Genomic DNA, 8331 nt, shown 5'->3' with positions numbered 1-8331 from the left:
TGTTTTTCTGGCAGTATTAAAATGTACTGCTGATGGGAAAGGGGGAAAAAAGAAGTGAAGGGAAAGGGAGCCGATTCAATTAATGAATAAATATAAAACTTGACCCATTCATTATCTACTACACAAAACAGCTTACCTTTTGTAGCGTGTGCTTCAGAGACCTCCCCGACCAGTGGCACGTTTTCATCTGACCTGCCTATTAAAACACATGAGCAAAATGGAGAAGAAAGGACTTTCAATAAATGCAATTAAGTCTACTGCACATAGAATTAACTGAAAGGGAGTATTTTAGACAGAGAACCAACAACATGATCCTCAACACAATATGCTTTGCTTCACCTTTACCTCTCATTCAAATTGGGTTAAACCTAAACTGTATGCATAGAGGCCTATCATTTTCTATCTCTTCATTGAGAATAAAACAAAACAATTATGAATCACTTCTGTATAATTTTTTTAACTTTACAGCACCTAAAACCTGTCAGTTTGAAGCTTGACATATGCAGAATAAACATATTGTAATTAAAATTGCAACAAAGTTGTAGAAAAAAAAAAGCATTTTTGTTGATTGTAGGACAGAATGATAATGATGGAGATTTAAGCATATAGATGATGTGATGGACATGGTTTTCCAAACACAACTAACTCTTTCCAAAAACATTTATTTTCATCTACATAAGAATTTCAATGTACACAAACAACTATAAAACTATTCAACATATACCTTTAATTAAACTAAAAAAATCTATAAGTTTTATAGTTTTTAAACAACTTTTTGATCTAATAGGTCTTGGCCTAACAGGTCTCCTGGCATCCCCTCCATGCTGGTGCATGTTCAGGTGGTCTGCTATATTTTGTTTAATGCCCCCCTCAGTGGCTTGAGCCTGAGTCTTCATTATGGCATCTTAAATAAAAAATAAAAACATGCATAATCATCTTTTCTCTGTAACACAAATTTATAAAAACAGAACATGTTTAGCCATATTTTAAGGATTAAAAGATTGACTGGACTGTTTTTTCTGTCAACAACATGAATTACTGAATGTCTTACCCAACACAGCCCTGTAGCAGCTGTTTTTTTGCAAAGGCCAGTTCTCGTTCTTCTTCTAACCCCAACAGGTTTTATAGAACCCTGACGCAAAGCAGGGGGATCCAATAAAACCTGAACCAACAAATTATACATTAGAGTGAAATAATTAATTTAAATGTTGATCAAAACTGACTTTTATATTTGAAATTTTTATATTTATATAAATGTAATATACTAAATTTTATATTTGAAATTAATGTTGATCAAATACGACTTTTCATCGATTTTAAATTGCACATTTAGCGAATCTCGCTATTGAAATAACAGACCGCCGAACACAGCGGATGGACCAATCAGGAGCAGCATTCAATAGAGTGTTAATAATTGTTTCTATTGGGTATTTAATGACATGACATGACATCAATCTTGAATCAGGGTACAGTCAATAAAAAGCTACAGGTAATTTTGCCTTTTAAAAGAAAAATACGACAAACCAATATTTCACATCACACAAGTAGATTTAAATTTATTCCAAATTTGTGTTGAAAGATACCTGTCAAGACCTTTGTGGATAGTACCTTTGTGTCCTCCCCCATCCTTGACGTTGCGGGACCTGGAATAAGTGAGAAGTCTACACTCAAACTTTTCCCTGAGATATCAAAAAAACATTTAGAATGGGTAGAGTGGTGTGTGTTCTTTAACAGGCTGAAAATGGGTCGAGGTGAAAAGGTTGGAAGGATACGCCCTTCCGGGGGGTTAGGGACAAGCTGCAACGAAAGAAAAATCTTGAATATTTTTATTTTGAAAGCATCGTTCTGACGCATTTTGAGAGGGAATTCAAGCAGAACTACAAGACAGTATGGTGTAGAATAAAGTACTGTATTGATCATTATGCTATATGTTGATATTCTGACAACTTCTCCAAGAGAGCCACAACTTCAGGGGACCTCAAGAGATTTCACTCAAATTAAGACTTTTTAAGACCATGTCTTAGTCCAGGGGTGGTCATGCAAACCAAAAACTGGAGGGGTGCACATGAATGAGGAGGTATTATTGTGTGCAACTTTTTTTTCTTCAAACCACCTATTTTGGGCACTTATACAGGACTTTTACTCTAATTTTATTCAAGGGCACACCACCATGGAAAATCTTTAACTAACCGGTTATTCAGCCTTTAAATAATGTTGAGGGTCCGGTACGCATTGCGATGCCTCTCATCTGACTCGAGCATCATTGACAATACTACTGGTCAGGCTAAGAAATGTTTGTACATGGCAGGGGACACCACATTCTTAAAACCACAGGGCCTGTATACAACAAAACTGCCTCCGCTCCTAGTGGCCTTCCACCGTCGGCAGATCATGCAACCCACGGGGTTGAACGAACAAAATTCACTCTGGCATCTTCCCTCTCAGAGCTATCAGCTTTTGGGATATTTCTTCCTTTTGCCTACAAGATTGCGACAAATCTGGGCCACGGTCAGTGAACTTAAACATGCGCCTCACCACTCCCAAGATGACCAAATGCAAGTCGGCTTTGCACATGAACTAACACATGGAATCCCAGCAGCAATGAGAGGACTGAGACTTTTGGTGGGCATACTCCCATCCTAGACAAGGCACATCTGTTCTAGGGTGCTTTCAAGGTCATTTAAAACCATTCTTCTTTCAACTTGAGCACCTCTGACTGTTACATCTTTCACAGCATACCATAAACTATGAAATTTACAATGAAAAATCACTCAAGTGGAAGCACAAAAACAAACAACACGTTATGTGGGGAAGCAAGAAGATCGAGGACTGTGGGAACGACTGGCTGGGGTGAACGAAAGGAAAGAACACACTCTGGCACAAGAAAAAGGGAGACGCGACAATATATACACAGGGTATGGGGAAACAGGTGGAAAACACATCAGGGCGGGGAAGACAATCAAACGGTGACACATGAGGAAGGGCAAGTGACCTGAAACGAGAGGAGAGTTTATCTTTCAAAATAAAACAGGAAATGACAAAGACAGACAAAAAACCCAGCTTGAACTCACGTGTGACAGATTGTCAGACAAAAAAACTTATCAGGGTCTTTGTGTTGAAGAGAGATAGGACAGTGGGAACAACTAAAACATGGCAATGTTTCAACAGTGAGCGCAAGTAGTGGGAGGTGCTCAAAAACTTGGCGTCTGTCAGCTGAGGACCTATAGTTGTGGAGGCAATGACCTTGCAGCAGTCATGCAGGCCAATGAGACCAGAAAAGTTCTGGCCTGCATTAAAAGTAATTAAACTATACATAGTGTCATTGTGTGGATTTTGATGATTGCAACAAGATAGGATTTGACTCACTAGACCGAAAGATTAAGTGAAAATTGTATTGGGTGATACTGACATGACATGATTATGTCCTTTTCTTATTTAGATTTAGTGACTAGAGTAGAGGATACATCCTCCTCAATATCTACCAGCCACATGGAAGAAACCCAGCACTGAAGATTCATTCTGGTGACAACATAAGTGATGATTATCCCCATGCGTGTTCCCTCCCACCGAAATCCCACTGCTACAAACAGTCCAGCCTTGACCATAGCCTCACCTGCTGGATCAGAGAGCATTGTCAGAGAAGAAATAGCTGGCATTACAGCTTTGACATACCCTGGAGTAGATGCCCTCCCGTACAAGGGAAACTCTTCGATACTGGTAAGAGCCTTTCTGCAGCACAGAGCGGTTATTAGGATTGTGGCTGGGAGAAATTTTTAATTGCTGTAAAAAAAAAAAAAAAAAAAAAACTGGAAAGAAACACATTTCTGAAATTTCAAGGACGATGGTATTTTGTTACCCAAATCCTTCCAAGATTGAGATGAGGGTCAGATTGTCGGCACTGGGCATAACTCACTTGTAAAACAGTAATATCTCGTGCTAGATAATTGCAAATGACTACAAGCTGCTACTGCCCAGAGAAAAGGCTTCCGGAAGGTTGCAGCCTGACAACGAGTGTGCCAAAGATGCATATGGCTGCTAATTACTTGAGCAGAGCTTCCTCGTGTGTGAAACAAAACAATTGCAAAAGCAAAAACAAAGAGAGCTGACTAATGGTGAGACCTTTCCCTCAGGACAGTTATGGAAATCTCGCGCATTTTCAGTTCGGGGCGCAAGAGTAGTTCGGGGTCTCCTTTGGGAGCCTTTCGGATTTGGCTCCGAACGTGCTGGTTCCAGTCGGTTGTTCCCTTCTTACCCAGGTTGGCCCTCTTCAGAAAGTCGAACGACGTTTTTTTTTATTTCATTTTTTTACACGCACCCGTCTCGTGCCGCAGGGGGCCGAAATTTCAGCACTTCGCTTCGGAAGGGCAGAGTTCAGCTGTTCTGCACTCAGTGAGGCCTAGTGGTGACAGGCTTTGGGGACGACCTCTCGGGGTCGACCTCGTCAACGCTTAGTTGGGAGGGAGGCTGAAATTCGACTATGTCGCATGCCGTGGAGTCCTCTGCTGGGACTTTTGTGTCCCGTCGCCAATCGCATCACGTTAGCTAGTTGGCTTTGGCTGAGGCCTAGAGACTCGGGACTCTGGGAGCCCGATCTAGGCCTCAGGGAAGAAAAGCACCGCTGTTTAATGCGTTTTTGTGCCACGGCGAGGGCGCGGATTCGCCGTAACGGTGGCGCCTTCCGGGCCCCGCCCATCGAAAAGTACTGGGCGCGACGGGGCAGGGACTGATGTCTGTCTGCTCGTCTGGCCCCCCGAACACATATAAAATTTCAGACCCGTGCGACTTGTAGAAAAATATTCCTCCAAACCTCCACGCAGGTCAGGGGTTGCGACTGCATTAAGCCTGGACAGGACCCCGATTCTCGACTCGAGACGGGGACAAAATTTACGGACTTTGGTTTTTTTTTTTTTTTGGGCCAAAAGACACTTTATTAGTGATGTCCCCAACTGAAAATTATCCTTTCAGGGCTATATCTCCTATTACTCATCCATTCTTTGACGCAGGAGGCTAACTCCTATGCGTATGAGGACGTCGCCACAATCACCGTGCCGGTTCAGACCCGTGCTTGCTTCGAAGGGTCGAGTTCAGCCGTCGCACTCACGAGGGCCTAGTAGTTTGGGTGTCACTTTGGTGTGTGTGTGTGTGTTGTTTTTTGGGGCACCTAGGGGCCCCTTCTGAATCCTAAAGTGGCCCCAAAATGAAACTTTCAGAAGAGGGCCCATTTTACAATATAGACAGGGCCCCCAAAATAAGAATTGAGCCCCTGGTGCTCAAGCCGTCGTTTGCTGCCGGGGAGGTTTTGGTCCTGGGAAGACCGGCTGTGTGTGTGGACAGGTTTTTTTTAAAACTTCAGAAGGGGGCCACACGAAACTGAATTTTCATTTGGGGCACCTAGGGGCCCTCTTCCAAATTCTTCATTTGGGGCCACTTTTAGGAATGTAAATGTAAATGTAAATGTAAAAATGAAGAATTCAGAAGAGGGCCCCTAGTTGCCCCAAAATGAAAATTTGGTTTCGTTGGCCCTGACTGTCTATCTGTCTCACATCAGGCTCCTTGACCTCCAGGTGTGAGACACACACAACACACACACACAGGACACACACACACACACACACACTTGTTTTTATTACTCGGTGTGGGACTGCCCAAGTGCCTTGACCGTGGGGACAGCACTTTTTAGTTGAAATAAAACAGCATGGTTTAACCTACACAGCTTTGTGGGATTTTTTGGATCCCAAACAATCAACGTGCTCATCAAGAGTTCTCAATTTATGAAGCTTATTTTTGTCTGGTTTTTCTATCCTGGGAGGACGCTCCTATTGTGTCATATTCACAATCCACCACTAGATGGCACTGTATCAAATTCTTATATAGCTAAATTTATATACATTTACAAGGCTTTAAGGTAAACATGGAGGACCATTTTTAGAATCAATTCAGTGCTTCAATTAAAAAGTATTTGACATAAAGTCGCAATAAGGGCGCACTTGAAAATATTGGAGCAGCTGACGTGGCCACGGGAAAAATGGACTGCTGGCGTGACCGCAGTGCAGTTGTTTTCTTCGGAAAACAAGTCGTCCGTCTCCATCTTCAGTTAACTCGCTTGTGCCTTCACTTCTCTCCTCACTTGATACAAAAAGTACGCATGCGGCGCAGGGGATTTTTCTGGGTGGGCGACGGCAGTGGCTGCGTGCTGTGAGGAGCACCAGGAGTGGGGACACAGGCAAAACTCCGGAATATAAATGCAGACGGCTTAAAACATTTACGAGACAAGTACTCGATGGTCGCGATATAGTCATTCATAACATCTCACGTAGAACAAGCCGCGATATATCGAGTTATTCGATATATCGCCCACCCCTACAATGTAGTTGTAAAGCACTTTGAGTGGTTAAAAGCTACAAAGGCGCTATACGATAAAACAATTCTTTAGCATGAGAACAGAACTAATTAAATCGGGTTTTCAGGTCTCAAATGTGGCCACACCGTTTATTTCTGTTTTAGACCATGCCAACAGTACAAAAGCGTCAATTTTAATAAAAATTACATTATTTTTCCAGATTAAAACTTTAACATTTAAATTTAAACAAAACCTCAGCGCTTTCAAACATACTACAGAAGACCACAGGTAAAACTTACTCCAACAAAAAAAAAAAGACCCGTGTAATCTTTAAGACAGCAAAAATGTCAGCTTACCTCTTTCCTTAACAGGTCTCGCCTTAAAGCAGCAATACGATTTTTTACATAAAATTTCACACCCTCCCACCTCCTCCCTCTAAGTGCCGTGGAGAAGTCTCAATGCATTTGGGACACTCTGCTTTTCCAGGAACCTTCCCCGACTGGGATATAGACCAACAGTGTTTTCTCCACGGCCTGAATTTCTTCATCTCCCATTTCCTTTACCTTTCTTTGATGACCCTGAATAAAAAAGATTGAGAAATATTCTTTAAAAATATGAACATACGTTTGTTTAACCAATACAACAGCTTCTATACCGTCTAGCCGCTGTAACTACATGACCCACATAAATATCATACTTCAATATAACGTGCAGGACAACAACACAGTGAGAAGAACCATTCACTACAGTAAGGTACTTATTGCCTTTATGATAGTGACAGCTAGAGGAGAGGACCAAGAGAGACAGAGATAGAGACTGAGAGAGAGAGATTAGAGATAGACAGAGAGGAGAGAGAGAGAGAGAGAGACGCAGCAAAGGGCCACAGGTCGGATTCGAACCGGGCCGCTGCAGCTGCCTGCTCTACCCACTGAGCTAACCAAGCGCCGTTTTCTTTCCCAGTTACTAGAAATATTATTACCTTGGGCTGGATGGAGATCAGCATTTCGTATCTCATCAGTAGTGGATTTCTTTACCACACAGATGCATCTGTAAACACAACAGCAGTCATTAGTACGCTTGCTTCACCTGAAACTAACTAAAGTTGAAAACGGCGTCCAGGTATAGTTGCCGACCTGTTTTAGCATTTGCAGAGAAGAAACAGAGTTGTTTTACAAGCACACGGTTTAACGGACCAGGTTAAGCGACAGTGAACACACCAGTGTAGATGTCACTTGTTAGCTACCACATTAGAGTTAAAAAATCCCGTATACGAGTTCTTGGTTTTTCTGGCGAGTTATTAAATGTACTGCTGATGGAGAGAGGGAAAAAGAAGTGAAGGGAAAGGGCGGAGCTGATTCAATTACATCAAATCAAATCAAATCAATTTTTATTTGTATAGCCAAAGTCACAAAGTACATTTGCCTCAGAGGCTTTACAACTGTACAGGGAGTGACACCCTCTGTCCTTGACCCTCGGTTCGAGTGAGGAAAACTTGCACACAAAAACCCTTTTAACAGGGAAAAAATGTGGAAGAAACCTCAGGAAGAGCCACAGAGGAGGGATTCCCTCTCCCAGGACGGACAGACGTGCAATGGATTCCACGTGTACAGGACAAATCAACACAAACATATTGTACAATGACTGAAAAATGACAATGAATTATAATGAATGATAAAAATGATTACAGTAATAGATATGGTAGTAATAATGACAATTAATGAGTAAAGAATCATGATGGGGATGGGGGAGTCATGTTGCTGATCTATGAGCCCAGCAAGGGTCCTTCCTCTTCATCCAGATCCACTGGCTGCTTCTTTCGGGCCGCTTCAGAGAGGTGATCTGACTGTCTGCCGCAGAACTGTCCATGATACCCAGGTCTTTCAGCGCTTGATGGTGGACGAGCCACAAACCCTCTGCATCCAACTTCGACGGGATAGACCTGGCTTTCCCGCCTCGCTGTTGTGCGGTCCGCCGCCAGTTCTGTGTGTAGC

The 8331-nt window shown here is 42.5% G+C and overlaps 1 long non-coding RNA gene across 1 annotated transcript in view; it reads right to left on the bottom strand.

Annotated features, from left to right (window-relative positions):
- Positions 1 to 7389, bottom strand: part of LOC113748015 (uncharacterized) — a 10237-nt gene extending 2848 nt beyond the window's left edge. The window contains exons 1-2 of the long non-coding RNA XR_003464055.1: positions 7320 to 7389; positions 137 to 196 (exon numbers count right to left, since the gene is read on the bottom strand). This is a non-coding gene — a long non-coding RNA (uncharacterized LOC113748015). The remainder of the gene's footprint in view (positions 1 to 136; positions 197 to 7319) is intronic.
- Between the last annotated feature and the right edge of the window lie 942 nt (positions 7390 to 8331).

The sequence above is a fragment of the Larimichthys crocea genome, chromosome XVII (genome assembly GCF_000972845.2).
Source record: "Larimichthys crocea isolate SSNF chromosome XVII, L_crocea_2.0, whole genome shotgun sequence".
In the NCBI taxonomy this organism is placed as follows: Eukaryota; Metazoa; Chordata; class Actinopteri; family Sciaenidae; genus Larimichthys; species Larimichthys crocea.
The sequence above is the reverse complement of the archived record's forward strand: the minus strand, read 5'-3'. Positions and strand labels throughout refer to the sequence as shown.